Raw genomic sequence first — 20,665 nt, forward strand, 5'->3', positions numbered from 1 at the left:
ATATGTTTTTCGCGCAAGTCAAAGGCATAGCTATGATTAATACATATCAAATTATGTAAAAATATCTTCCTTTACGTCAATATCCAGAGAGGACAATTTGTATGGTGATTCGGGTGTCCCCTTTCCTATTTAGTAAGATGTACATGTAATGATATTAAAATATCGCCAAAGCAGCTTGCTTGGACCGACACATCTGATAGCCTCCTGGGACTAAATGTACATTACTTAACATTACAATGTACATAATCGGGCAATCTAATTTGAACCTTTCATGAACCAAATAAAGTTGCATTTCTTATGTTTCATTGCTTTTTAAAACAAACGAAATTCGTTGTAAATTACTTATTGAATAAGGTTCAAATTAAAAATTCGAAAACTTTATATGGTGGGTCTTACGAGGATAGTCACTGTAGATACATTGGGCAGGTACTACAAGTTGTATATTATACAATATATCTTCAGACATTACGAGTATACATGTGATACCTACGATCTAACTTCACTTCAGGTGGTTTAACTACTGCCCAAACATCCCGCAGATTTTCGCTTTTATCTTATCATACGATTTAAAAAATTTGTATCTCACGCACTCCCAAAATTTTATGACATTTTCTCCTATATTCTCGAACTCCTGTAAGAAAAAAGAAACAGAATTTCGTATTAAAATTCCTAAAATCCAAATAAGTAGGCACGCGATGAAAAAACTTGATTCGTTTAATTTCCCAATCTAACAGTTAGCAACTGCACGTTTGGCCAACAACTTTAAAAGGACACTTTTTAAAACGCAACGTTTTAGGTAGCAGAAGGACTTCGTAAGTCGTAAGTCCACGAAGTAGTACGATGCAAATAAATTTTTGGTGACCAAATGACAAAGTTGTTATCCTAACAAGCTCCTCCTCGCTTCGCTCGTCGTCGCACCTATTTTCACTCCATCAAATGACTATGCGTTATTGTATTATTAAGACGAAACAGGAGCGGAGTTTTAAATATTTTAGGTAAATATACCCGTCTCGCTAACGGAAGCAGCACCTAAAAGTAGTGCAATAAGGACAAGGCGAAAAATCCTGCGTAAAAATCTTAAAAATCGAGGTTTCCTCCTCCAAAACTTAACCAATCGTAACCAAATTTGGAAATCTGAATGATTATGAAATTATCTGTGTCGGACCCTTTTGCTTTTTTGGCTAATTGATATCAGTTTTGAATGCCACGCCTCTAATTGCGGCATAGTCAATTAGGCCATTTTGGCCATTTTTGAAGGGCTCTAGCGCCTTAAAAAACAAAAATATCAAAAAAAGCAAAACGGTCCGACACAGATATTGACAATATTAATCTGTGTTGAAAAAATCATTGCTTTAACTTCAAAAACCACGGAGGAAAACGAGGAGTACGTTTGTATGGAGAAATGACCACTCCCGTTGGCTCTTAAAGATTTGGCTAATTTAATTATTTGGCGAGTCAAATGTATTCCTAATCGTACCTAATAATAATCTACTTAACAATTTTCTACCAAGTAAAACGTAACGTAACGTAAAAATTTGCCTAATGTTGGTTGGCAAGTGAAATTCGGACAATAAAACTTCGGCGAAAAGACAGAACACCCAAAAAAAGTTTTAGATACTTACTCCGAACCCCTTAGTTTTCTCCGAATTATCTTTAAGTTGAACTTGTCCAAGATCTTCTTGAACTAATTGTGATTGGTATGAATTCTCCGGTGGCTGCTGACCGCGCCAAAAACAAGTGTCACTGTCACTCTCTTTCTGCAAAATAGGTGTTTAAGTTTGGGATAATCCATCATAAAATACAGCCCATAATGTTTATGCCGATCTCAAAAAAAATTGGCTGTCCCATAGAAATCAGCGGTATCACATCAGCCGGAATGTATGAAACAGCCAATTTTTTCTTTTCTTGTTTTAGGCATTGGTCCCATAATAAACGTTGTTCAGTATGACCTATTTTACTACGTACCTAGAGTCTGAACGGTGGTTAAATGTTCATCCTGTATTACACACTTATTCTGCATGAACTACCTACTCATTCACCTCGCAGTCTGGCTTAAGTTTGAAACTCTAGCTGTCACTTACGTGAGGTTGCAGAATTGTAGGCTGAGTAACAGCAGCCGCATTTTCCCACGAAACTTGCCGGTCCGGGGACACCACCTCAGGGTTCTTAATATCGGTAGTGTTTTGTTTATTCTCTGTATTTTGGGTCTCAACTATCACGCCTCGGTGCTGAGGATCCTCGTAGACACTCATGCTGTAAGGAGCGGGCATCCCTCTAAGGTACGCCAACATTTTGGACTTGTCACTCCGGTCTGGTAAACCCTTGCCTTCCCATAATTGCTGGAAAATAATAACAAGTAGGAAAATCGCTCCTCCACCCATAGTGAGAAAGCTTGATTTTTTAGCTTTTTTATTTTATCAATTATAAGGAATTATTTTATTTTATCAATTCTAATTACATAAATACATTTAGTATTTTATGGAAGGAAAGAAATTATAAATATTATCATAAATTATTATAAATACATTTAGAGTTAGTAAAGTTTGAAAAGCCATAGTATGTTAAGTAACTTTGAAGAGTTAACTTATTTGTATTTGCTACACCCTACTCAGGGTCCATGTAATACCATAAGAAGTGTGTAACTACTACTTTAAAATGAACCTACCATGGATGGAATGAAGAAATAAATGAATACTGAATACTGATAAACAGTGGACCGTTGGGAAAGACATAAACAAAATAGGCATATAATTAAGTATCTATAGGTACTTATTACAAAAATATATTAACAATTTGAAAGAAGAAGAATTCACAACAAACAGTATAATAAAGATGTGAGGCTGAAATGTTCTCCACTTAGCAATGTGGCGCAGTTGGCGCCACTTAGCGTTGTAAACGGCGCTGGTTTTCTGTTGAGCCAGCAAATTAAAGTAAGGCGGCAAGTGTGATGGGCACCTTTGCACCCGGTACAACTCGCGGAGGTCTTTTAAATTATAATATTTTAATATGTAGATATATTTAAGTTAACCTTTTGTATAACTAAATTATTTTTGTTAAAAACAATTAGAGTAAAAAGTGGAGGGACCTATTTTTTTATAAAGTCAGACCAAGCCCACGCAGTGCAAGTGTTATTTTAAACGTCAAACTTCTATGATGAAATTATGACGTATAAATAACACTGGCACTGCGTGGGCTATCAAATCCACTGCACACTTTTTTTGGTCCGACTCTACGGGCTTTTAACAGCACTAACCTTAATCGTAATGGAATCAGGAGATGGAGTATAACCATATTGGTCAGTGGTCACTTTGGCGATGGTGGTACTTTCAGGCTTCAATTTTCCCCTCAAATACGTAAGCATTTTATTTTTATCCTTTTTGTCTGGTGTAGAGAACTTATCGAAGACTGATTCTGATAATATTTGACTGAATACATTCTGAAAAAAGTAGGTTGGTAAAGTATCTTTTATTAAGAACCTATTTATTACAAAACCAAACGTTGCAACTAACTCCACGAGACAGGACTAGGACCTAGGCTAGTGTTGCAGCACTTGCAGCCACAGGTATAGTCTTGAACACATTTTGGCAAATAAACAATTATTTCGGATTAAGTATGCTATCAATTTAGGTATTTACCTTCAAAAAGTTCTTAATTTACTTAATACTAACCTATTTAATATACGGCGATATTGATAGACGAACATAACCCGGTTTATACAATAAACTAAACGGTCGTGTGGACTTAGAAGACGAATAAATTGACTTGCTTACCAGAATTAATAAACTGGTAATTCCGCGCACCATGTCTATCTTTAATATGTATTGAAAGCTGCAAATGTAAATGTAATCTTTCAGTATGTAATCCTTCAGATACTTATGTTAAGTGTATAATTGTATATGTAACAGATCAAATAAATACGAATAGATTTATCGATTCCAGTCTAAAGTTTGAGTTAGTTTAAATGGTCAGTGTGGCATAAACCGGTCATGTTCATCCATCACTTCGCCACATTGGCTACCCACGAAGCAGTTGGCCACACGACACACCTGATTATCGTGGTTTGGGCGAGGCATATTGACTTGTGGCCATCATGGGGAAAATTAGAGGAAGTCGATCGTTACGGTGACTTCGCAATACACATTATTTGTCCTGCACCTAATATGTTTGTTTGCGAAACTAGCTGAGGATAAAGACGGATGGCACATCGCGTAGATATGAAAATAACTGCTTTAGAGTCACTATTTGATGCACAACACTTAATAAGACAGGAGGAATACGTCTTTTTAGACAGATAGAGGAACCTTCCAATGAGAATTGGTTAAAAGTTTGACGTTAAAGTTTAGCGCTTGATTAATAATTATATAAACGGATCGCGCTGTTTTGTTTTTAATCGTGCAGAAAACAAATGCCATGTAAGGTAAAGGGCCCCTGTTTCGGCAGGTTAAGGCTCTTGAGAGTTTGTATATTTTTTTTAAATATTACTAAGCATATCAATACCTTGAAAGCTTTTGAGTAAGTTATATTAGTTCTTTGTTAATAATTTAATCTATAAAATGTAGGGTTTTAGTTGAAACTTTTTTTTATATGAATTTTTTCGTGAACCTATTATTTGGCTCCCATTTCGTGATACAAATTTAGCTCAGCTCCTAAGTTCGTGAATTCGTGTCCCCTGTTTCGGAATAAAGTTTTCTTAGAGTAATTGGTGATAATTTGCTGATAATCATTTTAAATATTTAACGCTCTTACCTACTTACGAGTACTTGTAAGGTCAAATTAAAACTAATATTTAAAAAAAATGTTAAATTGAGAGCTAGCTTAAAGTTTTTTTGTACTGGTCGACTTTAATGGTTGAATTAAGACTTTGTAAACCCTATGGGTACTTTAATACTTGATTAAAAGCCGAACTATATAAATAAAAAAAAATTTTAAAAATTAAAAAAAAAAAATATTTACAAAAAAAAATACTATCTTATACGTTAAAAACGTGGACGATACGAGCCCGAGAAAGGCAAAGGATCGATGCATTCGAGATGTGGTGCTGGAGGCGTATGTTGAGGATACCTTGGACCACCATGCGCACCAATGTATCGATCCTTTCACAGCTTCGTGTCCGGACTCGCCTATCCACAGTCTGCCAGCAGCGCATCATACTGTCCTATTTCGGCCACATAATGAGGAGGGGAGATGAAAGCCTTGAAAAGCTGATCATTGTTAGAAACACGGAGGGCAAACGAAGCCGAGGACGATCTCCAACAAGATGGAGCGATCAATTAAAAGGGGCACCATCCTCAACCAACTTTTGCTCGGCTGTCAGAGACGCGATGAACAGGCACCGTTGGAGGCAGATCATAAAGACCAGGTGTGGAGCATCCACATCCACCGATGACCACGATCCTCAGTCATGAGGGAGCGACCACAGGAGAGAGAGAGAGATACGTTAAATATAAACATACACAAAAATAAATCAAATAAATTGAATTATAAATAAAATTGTGCTAGTAGTTAATATGAGAATATACGTGGAATATAGCTTAAATTTTTTAACTCGGGTCACATTCAAACTCGTTTTATGAGAATTCTAGTGAAAAAAACATATACCGAATTTCGCTCATACGAAACTTCATGAAATACATTAATTGTTTTCTAATTAATTTTTTTAATTATCTTCGTTGTTATATTTAAAAACAAGCACTCAAAATGTATCTAGAAAATCCTTGATTCGTTAGTGGCACGAAATAGGAGACACACGAAAAATAAAATGACCGCTATTTCGTGAGTCGATTTATTGCAATTTTAAGGTATTTTTATGCATATATTCAACCCACAGAAACACTCCCAAAAACTTTTATTCGAATGGGTTTAGCTTTTCCTTCCTATAAGCTTAACAAGTAAGAGCGCGCACCTTACGCCTAAAAAAAGTGCACGCATACAACTGTTCGCGGCCGTCTGACAGTTTCGACCGTCGTATTACTCTCAGTTTAATCACTAAAATATTGGTTATTATTTTATTGAAGAGATTAAATAATACAGATTTTTTTTTCATATGTATAATTTGAATAAAAAATATTTGAATTCCTTATTATTTGCGCCAGAAACAAAACTAACGAAATAAGGTACTAAACACGATTTTGGGGCCCGTTACCTTATTTCGACTAGCAAATATTTACCGATGTCTTTGAAATAGACCACAATAGTTAGGTATTTACGATACAAGTGCGGAAAAGAGGAAATTCGAAACGAGTGGCGATAAATTAAAACACGACCGAAGGGAGTGTTTTAAATCTACACGAGTTGCGAATTACCTATTCGCACGTGTATCGTACAACGTTTTACAGTACTTATGGCCCTTTAAACTTTTGACATACGCACGAAAAGTGCTATTTTACGCACTAGTGCGGAAAAATAGGACCATATGTACTGTAAAATTATTTTTAGGTAGGTGTATAAGAAAAAGGTAAAGGGACCCCTGGATAATGTTGTCTGGAGTGGACAGACCTTCACTTGTTATTCTGTAAAACGACTTACAGGAACCACTTTCCGCGTGATTTAAAATTATCCACAGACGTTACGGATCCTGAGAACACACGTATATTGGTTATCAAAGACGATGAACTCGATAAGCAAAGAGAATAGCTCTAGTCGACGAAATACCTAATTCAATCAAGGTAATTGACTTGCACCGGCTCGTCCCCCAGCCGACGAGACTGAATGACTTATGACAGTTATGACTGAACGTTGTTATGACCTAGCCAAGAATGCTTGAATGGATAAGTGAATAACATTACACATTTACTTCCTATTTTACAACGCAGTAAAAGAAAACAGGACAGGAGTGGTATAAACAAATAGGTAAATATTATAGGACATTTTTACACAAATTAAAAAATAAGCCCCACAGTAAGCTCAATAAGGCTCGTTTTTGCGGGGTACTTAGACAACGATATATTCAATATTCAGAAAATACCGATGTGCTCATCACATGAACAAATGCCCTTACAAGGAAACTATACACCCCTTTGAATCATTCTAAAGTAGAATTAAGAGAAATAACAACATTAGGTTGTATAAAAAGTTTGCAAGCAAAGTTAAATCAATTTTTCCAGATTTTTCTTCAACCCAGCGTTTTCCCGGCCTAGCGCCAGGGTTCGCTTTCCTACTCAATCTTCTCCAATGTGCCCAAGTGCAAGTTAAAGAATAGTCTTCCACATTATACTAATTTATACATTTTTTTTTTATTATTATTTTATTTGATACACTAACAGCTCTTAGAGCTGATGCGTGTATATCGAAGCACTTGTATTTTATTTTGCACGTTTTAAAGTTCTAAAATGTGTATCAAGTCTATTTTTGAAAGTGTTGACCGACGGTGCACTAACAACAGTTTCTGGTAGAGAGTTCCACACATTTACCACACGATTCGGCAAGAAGTGTTTTCTAGGGTTACTAGCACACGGAGGTATGACAAGTTTTTTAGAGAGTCCTCTCAACCTTAAATACATTCTGACTTGATGTGTATCTATAGGTCTTTAATATTTGGAACATTGTAGTGACCGGACAAGATTTTGTAAGTCTCAATAAGATCGCCTCGCTTCCTCCTGTCCTCCAATGTTGTAAGACCTAATTCTTGAAGCCGTTCTTCATATGGTTTGTCTTTCAATAAAGCAAGCATTTTAGTTGCTCTTCGCTGAACTTTTTCCAGTAATGTGATGTCCTTTTTAAAGTAGGGGGACCATATCTGAAAAGCATACTCTAGTAAGGGACGAAGATATGACTTGTATATTCTAATCAATCTAATAAATAGTCCCTTGATAATAACTTTGAGTGCTTTCCGGATCATATACAGCATAGAATTTGCTTTCTTGGTGATTTTGGTGATATGTGTGTCCCATTTCAAGTTATCTGAAACAGTGATGCCCAGGTCTCTTTGACTAGCTACAGCTTGTAGGGGAACAGAGTCAATGTGGTAATGTGTAGAACCGTGCACTTGTCAGCATTTAGTGATATGAGCCAGTCTTTAGTCAAAACACTAAACACAAATTTATGGCACACATGCTGGTGAGAAATATGAACTTCCGGTAAAATGCTGACTCAAGTATAAGAAAGAAAAACATAAGGCATTCAATAATCCTTTTCTACGTACCTAGAATGCGCTTATTGTTTTTTTTTCTTTAGAAATTATTCTTATTTAGAATGTGCAAAAAGGCCCATAAAACATTTTTTTTCCAGATCCGAAGAATATACATAGACTACGGAGCTGCTGTCAGCGCGATGAACACTATAAAAGAACTTGTACCAAAGCCAAAGGTAATTATTATTAAACTATGTTACGTTTAGTCGAATCTGGAAGGTTAGAATGAATTAGAATGAATAGAATAGAATTGATTTTATTCGTAAACACACAGACAATAGACATACATAAAAAAACATAGGGAAAATAAAGTGTTACGAATTCGGCCCATCTCAGCATGTTGATGGTGATGATGATGTTGATGCTGTTCAAAGTACACACTTTAAGCGATATCAATTGATATCTTCAGACATTAAGAGTACCTATACATGCGATACAATCTAAATTCACTTCAGGTTTATGGCTTTCTCGTTATTTATTTTTCTTCTTAAGTTAGGTTGTTTATAACATGAATATAAAAGTAAAATATAAAAGCACATAAAAAACAATAAAAAATACATATAAACACATTATAAAAAACCCAACCTAGGGTGCCGCCAGCAGCGGGGCAAGGCCCAAGCTACCGGTGATCAGGGCTGCAGAGAGAGGAACCGAATTAATAATTAATAATAATAATTATTATGTTTTTTTTTTGGGTCAATAAATTCGTTTTGGGTTTTCTTCAGGTGGTAAATAACCTAACATCCCCAACATTTTCGCTTTTATCTTATCAAACGATTTAAAAAATTTGTATCTCGCACACTCCCAAAATTTTATGACATTATCTCCTATATCCTCCCACTCCTGTAAGAAAAAAAAAACAGAATTTCGTATTAAAATTCCTAAAATTCAAATAAATAGGCATGCGATGTAAAAACTTAATTCGTTTAATTTCCCAACCTAACAGTTAGCAACTGTACGTTTGGCCAACAACTTTAAAAGGACACTTTTTATAACGCAACGTTATAGGTAGCAAAATGACTTCGTAAGTCGTAAGTCTACGAAGTAGTACGATGCAAATAAATGTTTGGTGACCAAATGACCAAGTTATGCTAACACGCTCCTCCTCGCTTCGCTCGTCGTCGCACCTATTTTCACTCCGTCAAATGACTAGGCGTTATTGTATTAATAAAGATTTGGCTAATTTAATTATTTGGCGAGTCAAATGTATTCCTAATCGTACCTAATAATAATCTGCTTAACAATATTTCTACCAAGAAAAACGTAACGTAGGTAACGTAAAAATTTGCCGAATGTTGGTTGCTAAAGTACCTAAATCATCTAAAAAATGTTGGTTGGCAAGTGAAATTCGGACAATAAAACTTCGATGAAAAGACAGAATACCCAAAAAAGGTTTTAGATACTTACTCCGAACCCTTTCTCCGAATTATTTTTAAGTTGAACTTGTCCATGATCTTCTTGAACTAATTGTGAGTGGTGTGAATTCTTCGGTGGCTGCTGACCGCGCCAAAAACCAGTGTCACTGTCACTCTCTTTCTGCAAAATAGGTGTTTAAGTTTTGGGTCAATCCATCATAAAATACAGCCCAACTGTTATTGTCGATCTTACAACCAGACGATCAAACAGAACATCGCGGTGCCGTTATGCCGTCGACACGGAAATATTATTTGTTTTACAAGGAAGCATAGTCGTCCTAGTATTGATAACTGAGTAAGCGAGTGGCGAAAACCCGAAATCTTAAACAAACTTTGCTAACGAGTGAAACGAAATTTTTCACCACACCAACGCGAAGTAAAAACTGAAAACGTCTTTTTTTCGGAAATAGGTACATACACTTTTATTTTGTAACACGCGTAATTGTAAATATGTTGTGACGATTTACATATTTTGTATAAATTTGCCATTACCATTTAGTCACTGTAAATTTTATGATATGCCCATTTATATTATACAAAATATTTGTAACTTGCCACTTGTAAATTGTGATGGTAAGTTTTGTGGGCTAGGCCGCAGGTTGTTTTTACAGCCTTTCAGTGAAATGATGATGAAAAGGCCATTCTGACAGTTTTCACTATGGAATTAAAAAACCTCGAAATCGATATATTGTGCTTTTGCGTTTGCCCATAGATATGATTTATAAATATTTGGGGGTAACCTTACGCAGATCAGCTTCGCTTCAAAGTACACAAAGCTTGTACTATGCGTACTAGGTGACTATATACAGGGTGCAATCTTTTACGTGATACAAAATTAGTGTTTCATATACTTCTTCCCACAACTAAGAGGTCTTACAAAGGTCTCGATTGCTAACTTGCTTTATTCAGTTTTAATTTCAGTTGCAAGATATCCTCTTTTTTTTCCATATGAATGGTCATCCTACTTCTTTACAAATGAACAAAAAGTTTAGTATCAGTTTTACAGTAAATACTCTAGAGTGATAGGTACCATAATAATTTAAAACAACTAATTTCGACAACTGTCGACGTGACATGACTTGTCAAAATAATCATCTAACTCAAAAAAATTACCAAGTTTTAAAAATGCCTCCTCCCTATCCTTTTACGCATATTGAGCGTTCGGATATGGTGTCGTTTTATTTTACGACCCATAGTACGGTGCAAACTCAGATATTGTTCCATGAAAAATATCCGGAACTTCCAATCCCGACACGTCGTCTTATAAACAGTACTGTCCATAATTTAAGGACTTATGGCCAGTTTACGGTCCCAGAACATGCCCGAGGCAGAGGATGACGAGCACGGTACGCGGAACCGTTCCGTACTCGAGTACTGGAGTACTTTCACCGCCACCCACAAGCCAGCACAAGGCAAGCCGCGGCTCGATTTGGAACATCCCATTTTTTTATGTGGAAACTGTTGAATGCCCAAGGGAAACATCCCTTCCACTTTCAGCGTGTACAGGATATTGTTCTCGCGGATTACGGCAAAAGGACACAGTTTTGCCAATGGCTACTAGGTCACTTACATCTCAACATCTTGTGGTCAGATGAAGCGACCTTTACAAGAATAGGATTGTTCAACGTCCACAATGAACACTGGTGGAGTGATGTAAACCCACATGTCACACGCAGAGATGCATTCCAAACTCGCTTTTCGCTTAATGTGTGGGCAGGCATTCTAAATAACTGCGTAATAGGGCCGCATTTTATTGAAGGTACACTAAATGGGCCTAAATACGAGGATCTGCTAAGAAACGTTTTACCAAGATTATTGATGGGAGTTCCTGATGAAAATCTAGAAAACTTACACTTTCAGCAAGACGGAGCTCCTGCACACTTTTCACTACGGGTTCGAAACTACTTAAATCAGGAGTTCCCCGACCGATGGATTGGACGCAATGGCCCCATCGCTTGGCCACCTCGTAGCCCTGATCTCACCCCACTAGACTTCTTTTTATGGGGTGAGATTAAAAGGCAAGTTTACGAGCGAGAATCGCATACTGTCGCAGAGCTTCGCCAAAAAATTATACAGGCGTTTGATGTTGTGAGAGCCAAGGAGTATGTACTTCGCGAACTTAGAGACAATTTAAGACGGCGTGCGGAGTTATGCCAGCAGGAAGGTGGTGGACATTTTGAACAGTTATTAAAATACGTTTAAAGTAAACTAGTTTTCATTTTGTAAATAAATTTTGTCTACTTACTTCGTTTATTATTAACAGTCTTTATGTAGAAGTACAATCACCACACGGTAATGTAGAGCCACTCGCAAATGTTGATAACTTGGCCGTGTAATGCAATCAGGCATTATCGGTAACTTTTGTGTGTAATCGAGAACGACCGATGGTCCCATGATGTGAAATTTTGACGCTGAAAAACTGATTTACGTAAAAAAATGTCTTTCTCTACGTGAATCCATTTAGGTGACAGATTTGTTTGTTAAACGCTAGATGTCGCTGTCCCCAGCGGAAACTGGGTAACGCTAGTCCCTCCAAGATTTCTTAAGAGAAAATTATTCAAATTGATAAGGCTTTCTTCGAATCGGTAATTAGGTACGGAACTTATCAATCATCAATAACAGTGATAAAACTCGTGAAGTGTCATTGTCATAGAATGTAGGGTGTCCATACTTTGAGTTTGTGATTAAATTATTTGTTAGAAAAATATGAAGTTTTAAATAAGACTAATTTAAACAATTGAATAAATGCATTATATTCTCCAGCATGAGCGGAATTAGATACTGTAACACTACTACCACTACCCGCCAACAGATGGCGCTACTGGTACCGCAATGTACACAACTCGCGGTGCAGCGCAGCCGCTGCACGATGTAACTCCACGTCTACCAATAGATGGCGACGCGATCGAGATAGATCTCGCTAACGGTTGTACGACGTAGAAACATGACCCTCCAACATTGACCGAGGATTATTTGGGAGAAATGCAAGTAGGGACTTCGGTACCGCACGCTACATACCTTCACCTCTGTTGAAGTATCCTAGTGTCTGTGCCGTAGTTAAACTTACTAGCCTAGCTCGCGCCTACCTCGTTAGGTCTTGCTCGGCAAGTAAAGACTTAACAGCATTGTAATAGCTCTAAGTTTGTATAATACACGCGCTAAGTACCTAACGTCGGCTTTTCGTCTTCGCCCTCACATCCCCGTCCTACAATACACTATTTTTGTATCACGTAAAAGATTGCACCCTGTATATTACACACTTTTACAACTACCTACTCATCACCTCGCGGTCTGGCTTAAGTTTGAAACTCTAGCTGTCACTTACCTGAGGTTGCTGAATTGTAGGCTGAGTAACAGCAGCCGCATTTCCCCACGAAACGGCCGTGCCTTCCCATAATTGCTGGAAAATATTTTTTTATTTTATCAATTCTAAGGTAACACACTCGATTTTGAACTCAAATTAACTATTCTTAAATTAAATACATTTAGTATTTTATGGAAGGAAAGAAATTATAACCATTAAGTATCATAAACTGTTATATAAATACATTTAGAGTTAGTAAAGTTAGAAAAGCCCATGTACTATGTTAACTTTGAATAGTTAACTTATTTGTATCTGCTACACCTGCGGGGTCCATGTGATACCATAAGAAATGTGTAACTACCGTAAAATGGGGTGAGTAGGGTTCGCGGGGAGAGTTGGATTATGAATGGGGAGAGAAGGGATGAAAGGGGGTGAGATGAGATTTTAAGGCTACTGCTATAAAAATAATGTATTCCAATTTAAAATGGAGCTATAGTAATACTCATAATAAAAAAAAATGATTCAAAAATCTTCCAAAATCACCTTTGTATGAAAACCCAACTCACCCCAAATACGAGGGACTACGGGGTGAGGTGGGATTTCCTGTTTATCGTCAAAGTTATGAAATGGAACTACCCAAAATAAAATAAAAACTAAAATACGAACGTCCGGAACACTTATTATATACACCATTCAGTTTGTATGTGTAAAAATAAAATGTTATCGAGGTTTGAATGTCAGTTTTGCACCTACTCACCCCATTTTACGGTACTATTTACTTAAAAATGTACATTGGGAAGAAGAAATAAATGAATACTGATAAACAGTGGACTGTTTTGAAAGACAAACAAAATAGGCTTATTCACTTGTTTTAAAATCTATTGTCCTTTTCCCACCAGAAAAGAATACCTACAATGGAATAATATCCTTATATGCATATATTACAAAAACATCTTCTTCTTCCTCGCGTTATCCCGGCATTTTGCCACGGCTCATGGGAGCCTGGGGTCCGCTTGACAACTAAACCCATGATTTGACGTAGGCACTAGTTTTTACGAAAGCGACTGCCATCTGTCCTTCCAACCCAGAGAGGAAACTAGGCCTTGTTGAGATTAGTCCGGTTTCCTCACGATGTTTTCCTTCACCGAAAAGCAACTGGTAAATATCAAATGATATTTCGTACATAAGTTCCGAAAAACTCATTGGTACGAGCCGGGGTTTGAACCCGCGACCTCTGGATTGAAAGTCGCACGCTCTTACCGCTAGACCACCAGCGCTTTTTTTTATATATTACAAAAACACATTAACACTTTGGGTTTGTGTGAACCCGCTAGTCGGGCAAGCGGCGGACGCTCAGGGCTTTGCCAAGTAAGTAACTTTCGTATAAGTACGTGGATAAAATTAAATCTGCTGTCTCATCTGTTTAGGCTCCCCGTTTTGTTCTTCTCCTAATTCTAACTCCTATTGATACATACCCGTGTATGCAATTTCACGTAACCAACTAATAAGAATTTTTATTTTGTAATCGCATTCGGTAAAGTAAATAAAAATACAAAGTGAAGTAATAAAATATAATTATCAACTGTACCAACTTTTCGACCACGTAATAATCAGAAGACTTACAATTTTTTCTGTTAGTGGCAGTGGCAGCCCTGAGGTAGTGAAGATGCAATGCTTGCCCGCCTGTCGGGCACTTCGGCGTCGCGTGTAGGTTTATAGCTCTTGCCCGACTAGCGGGTATGCCGGCATCTGAGTAAAGTTTACGAGTGCCCGAGAGACGGGTACGCGGTGTCGAATGTGTTAAAAAAATGTAAGAAGAAGAATTCACAACAAACAGTATAAAGATGTGAGGCTGAAATGGTCTCCACTTAGCAATGTGACGCAGTTGGCGCCACTTAGCGTTGTCAACGGCACGGCGCTTGTTTTATGTTGAGCCAGCAAAAGTAAAAAGTGGAGTGACCCAATTTTTTTTACTGGCTACTAGCACTAACCTTAATCTTAAGGGCATCAGGAGATGGAGTATAACCATATTGGTCAGTGGTCACTTTGACGTTGGTGGTTCTTTCAGGCTTAAATTTTCCCCTCAAATACATCAGTATTTTATTTTTACCCTTTTTGTCTGGTGTAGAGAACTTATCGATGACTGATTCTGATAATGTTTGACTGAATACATTCTGAAAAAAGTAGATTGGTAAAGTATATTTTATTAAGAACCTATTTATTATAAAAAATAAGTTCAAAAACTAAAACCCGACTACTGCAAATCGCGCTCTAAAAAGTATGAAATAAGATAGAATTCTTATCTGAAATTATCATATAGGAAAATTATAAGAGTTATCATTTTTTTATATATTTACAGAGATTCAGAGGATAGCCGTGGTCGTATGCCACTTTACCTTAAAGTTTATAATTGTGGCATACGTCCACGGCGATCCTTTGAATATCTCTGTAAATATATAAAAAAATGATAACTCTTATAATTTTCCTATATGATAATTTCAGATAAGAATTCTATCTTGTTTCATACTTTTTAGAGCGCGATTTGCAGTAGTCGGGTTTTAGTTTTTGAACTTATTTTTTATTTAATTAATTTTGGGGTCAGGATTTCGTTACTTACAATAATATTTGAAGTCACCTTCGGCGCCTGGCTTTGGAACGCGTACATCGTGCTTCGTACGTCGGGCTACGCCCGACTCTTTTAGTATGAGGGCACCGAAGGCGCCCGGCTTTGGAACGCGTACATCGTGCTTCGTACGTCGGGCTATACCCGACTCCTTTAGTATGAGGGCGCCGAAGGCGCCCGGTTTTGGAACGCGTACAGCGAGCCTCGTACGTCGAGTTACGCCCGACTCTTTTAGTATGAGGGCGCCGAAGGCGCCCGGCTTTGGAACGCCTACATCGTACTTCGTACGTCGGGCTACGGCTGACTCTTTTAGTATGAGGGCGCCGAAGGCGCCCGGCTTTGGAACGCGTACATCGTGCTTCGTAGGTCGAGCTACGCCCGACTCTTTTAGTATGAGGGCGCCAAAGGCGCCCGGTTTTGGAACGCGTACAGCGAGCCTCGTACGTCGGGCTACGCCCGACTCTTTTAGTATGAGGGCGCCGAAGGCGCCCGGCTTTGGGACGCGTACATCGTGCTTCGAACGTCGGGCTACGCCCGACTCTTTTAGTATGAGGACGCCGAAGGCGCCCGGTTTTGGAACGCGTACAGCGAGCCTCGTACGTCGAGCTACGCCCGACTCTTTTAGTATGAGGGCGCCGAAGGCGCCCGGCTTTGGAACGCCTACATCGTGCTTCGTATGTCGGGCTACGGCCGACTCTTTTAGTATGAGGGCGCCGAAGGCGCCCGGCTTTGGAACGCGTACAGCGAGCCTCGTACGTCGGGTTACGCCCGACTCTTTTAGTATGAGGACGCCTTCGGCGCCGGCTTTGGAACGCGTACATCGTGCCTCGTACGTCGGGCTACGCCCGACTCTTTTAGTATGAGGGCGCCGATAGGTACGTTTCAGTATGCTTCGCCTGACCACTGCGAATTTTAACGAGGTGAATATACTAAGATTACTAAGCAACTTTTACCATGGGACCTAACCCGATCTCGTAAAAAAATTTGCTGATCTGGACTTCTATACCTATTCACGTTATAAAATATTGCAGGTCATTTTAAAAAACACCATGTATATAGCGGCCAAACAAATTTGTTTTGAAAAATCCTTCTTGTATCGCCGTAGTCGCGTAACACGCGGATAGATAGAATCCAGAGCGATTGTAGATTCGTAGTTCGAATTACCTACCAGATAAATTAATGTTTTATCGGGTGCATGCAAGCAAAGCCGGGTGCAAAAGCTAACTATATGTATATATTTGAAATGTGCTAATTGAGCTCTTTCAAATGATATACAACACGTCATCATTACTTATTTTTATTTTTTTGGTTCGTGACTTTATGACCTCTAGAGGGCGCCGTGTTCATTTTTTTTGACGTCATATAGCCTATAACCAGCAGACGATTAAGACGATTCGAATGACACGTCGTTTGTCAAATTTCAATGAGTACTTTAGAAGTTATGAGGGAACAGATGAACATACATACATACATACATACATACATACATACATACCCACAAACATACCGGTCAAAATCATAACCCTCCTTTTGCGTTGCCGTAGTCGGGTAAAAATACCAATACTTCAGCGTTGCAACTAACTCCACGAGACAGGACTAGGACCTAGGCTAGTCAATTTAGATATTTGAGCGTTTTCCAAAAAAAGTGTACATTTCATTCATGTCTTCAAAATATTGACTTCTTGGGCTCATTTTACTCAGAATCATTTGTACATTCACGCCTCATACATGAAAATGTGTCCCAAGATTTCCTTTCCAGATCGTCACATTTTTGTATGAATAATTTTTTTATTTGTATGAACGTGACGCACTAGAAATATATTTTTTCATAAAAAAAATTGGACACATTTTTTCATGTATGAGGCGTGAATGTACAAATGATTCTGAGTAAAATGAGCCCAAGAAGTCAATATTTTGAAGACATGAATGAAATGTACACTTTTTTTGGAAAACGCTCATTTACCTCCATAACAGACTCAAGAACTTCTTAATTTACTTAATAAACGACGATATTAAATACGAGAATATAACGCTGTTTATACAATGAACTAAATTTTATTGTCGTGTGGACTTAGATGACGAATAAATTGACTTTCTTACCAGAATTAATAAAATGGTCACTCCGCGCACCATGTCTAAGTCACTTAGTTTATTAATCTTTAAAATGTATTGAAAGCTTTCTGCAAGTGTAAATGTAATCCTTCAGTATTTAATGTTTGACCTAAGAAGTACTTATTTAGGCATTTATTATTAAATTTCGAGTTTTTTTACTTTAACGTATATGTAAACGCATCTGAGCACGGTAATCAGTGGTAATGACTGTAATGAGAATGACTTCATTGCATTTCGCTTCATAAAAGTAAACAACGCAACGTAAACATGCCATATTTCAATAAAGTAATATACAAACAATTGTAACTGCTAAATTTCATAAGAATTTGCATGTTTTAATCTTGGGCCCTAAACAATAATTACGTAGAAATGTTTAATTTTGTCAAGTGGTAAAAAGGCAATCTTTGTTTACCATAAAATTTGGATAGCTATATTATGGCTAAATAATCATTACTATCATTAGATAGGTACTTAAAAACTGAACCACCAATAATTAGCTCCTTAGTATTAGTTTATAAAATCTAAATAATACTTGGAGTAGACCTCATCATCATTCTAGCCTTCAGTCGCCCACTTCTCAGCATAATCCTCTCTTCGTGTACGCCACTTATCCCGGTCCTGGGCTAGTCTCATCCAAAAATGCCCCGCGATTTTTTGAATGCCATCCACACAACGAGCCATCGGACGCCAGGCGCTTCTTTTATTCCTTCTTTTTTTTTTAAGGTCTAATAAAAGGCAAAGGAAACTGATACTATTTTCGTCAGTTTATCAGTTTCACGAACGGATACATTATTCGTAATCATTTTCACTAATTGGCGCCGCGTAAAACAATGGCGTCCATATAAAAACGGAATTACTTTCCATTGCGGCAGAACTGTCAACGCCTCAAAAAGAAAATGGTTTCCAAGGTAAGTTAAAATTTTTTAATAGTTATTTGTTTTACTAGGGAGCAAAGTTGTTGTTTAACATGTAGTACTGATACCCAAACAAGCGTAGCGAGTGCGTCGAAAAGTGGAATCTTCAGCGTTGCTTGGCAGTAGCCCGGGCGTAGGAACGGCTACGATATCCCCTGCCTGTCGTAAAAGGCGACTAAAAGGGGTTCTCGGGGTCGGAGACGGCCGCAGCTAAGGACTGCGACTGAAAAAAGAGGGGACCCACAAAGGGAAGCGCTAGGACGGCACTGGCGCGTTTATTGGAGATCCCAGAGCCGTCCGAAATGCGCCGAGGAGGACAACTGGGAGGTTTTTAGTCGGTGAAAGTCCGACATAACCTCCGCGCTGTCCCTGCGGTGCGGAGGTATCCATAACGGATTTTCCTCCCAATAAAATAAACACTAGGATTAACGAAGAGAAACTTTGCTCTCGAGTGAAACACAAGATTTCTCACGTAGTGAAAAATAAATTAATATTATCTTAGAACACGTGCTTTAAAAATCATTCATTAGGATTTTACTGACTTGCTAATACAAAAAATAATGATTTCAAACTAAATGTTTTGGAACAGGTACCTACGTTAGTCGTAGTAGTTATAGGTACCTAAATACCTTATTACCTTGCTTATGGCTAAAAGCATACTTCATATAAATATTATACAATATAGCAATATAACATGCACAAAGCCGTGACGAGTGGTGAAAGACAGGGGAAGGGACACAATATAGGCTACTAGCTTTTTCCCGCGACTTCGTCTGCGTGGAATTAGTACCAGCAGCTAGAGTAAGTACAGCGCCTGGATAAAATCTAATAGAAATTCGAGCATAATGTGCTTAATTGTTTACACCAATTAACAGGCACTTCATTAATTTTCTCATTTCCACCCCCCTTTTCACCCTCTTTAGGGATGACTTATGACATAAAAACTATCCTATGTCCTTCCCCGGGAATTAAACTATCTCTATGCCAAATGTAAACTAAATCCGTTCAGCGGTTTAAGCGTGAAGAGGTAACAGACAGACAGACATACAGACACACTTTCGCATTTATAATATTAATAATATTATTATATGGATTAAAAAAAATACCTTGGTACATAATAATCAACTCTAATATACCCTGTAAAATAAATCTAAGTATTGTTGAAGTTTCTAGAGTGCAATCGATTGCAATTCGAAAACGTCTAATTACTCGAGATAAATAATTTTCCTTTTAACTGCATTTTTATCTTACCTAAGTAAGATAAGGATTGGCGAAGCTATAAGGGCTTTGCCTGTGGGACCCAGAAATGATATTTAGATTTGGATTTTTACTACAGGATACAAAAATAACACACACACTTTTTCATTGTTTTTACAAAGAAATGCGACATACAGGATACTAAAATTACATTTGCATGATGAATGTTTTAAAGACATTTGATCTTTAGTTGTCGGCAAGTTGTCGGTTATTGTCATATATCTTCATGAAATCCATTCGAAACATAATAAGCATGACATGGCCAAATAATCCGTAGAAATACCCGGTCAATGTACACGAACGTTATTTTTTCAAATTCACTCAATTGGTAATTTCATCGATAAAACAGCGATTGCTTTTAGTTTCAGCAATTAAAAGCAGATGGCCTTTTTTCTTACAATTGAAAAATAAAGAAATATGTACTTATACGCTCGTGTAGGTAGGTACGGAATAGTCCCTATGACGGAATTGGACTCATTGACCTTACGTAAAAGGTTAAATATTTTTTTTATTTTTAGATACTGCTCTCATTTTCCGTCGTTCATTCCGACTCTTAATTTGTATTGGCTTAAGGTAACATTCCATTTCTGACCGCACTACTGCTCCGACATCGCGATGTTATTGTCAATTTCCATAGTAAAATGAATGACAAGACAATGAATGACAGGAACGACGCAACAGTAGTGCAGCTGTCGTTAGAAATGGACTGTCACCTTTAGCCTCCATGCATATCACAATTCACGATGCACCTGTACCTAGATGAGTTCCTCATTGAGGGGAACATTGCTTCCTTCCTCATTCATTCGTTCATTCATTCATTCATTCATTGGAAAACTTAGTAAATAGGTACTAAGCATGTGCATTAGTCTTTTAGTGTTGAATGAACATAAGTAAGTTTTTATTTATAATAAT

Source organism: Cydia splendana, chromosome 16, assembly GCF_910591565.1.
Source record: "Cydia splendana chromosome 16, ilCydSple1.2, whole genome shotgun sequence".
NCBI lineage: Eukaryota > Metazoa > Arthropoda > Insecta > Lepidoptera > Tortricidae > Cydia > Cydia splendana.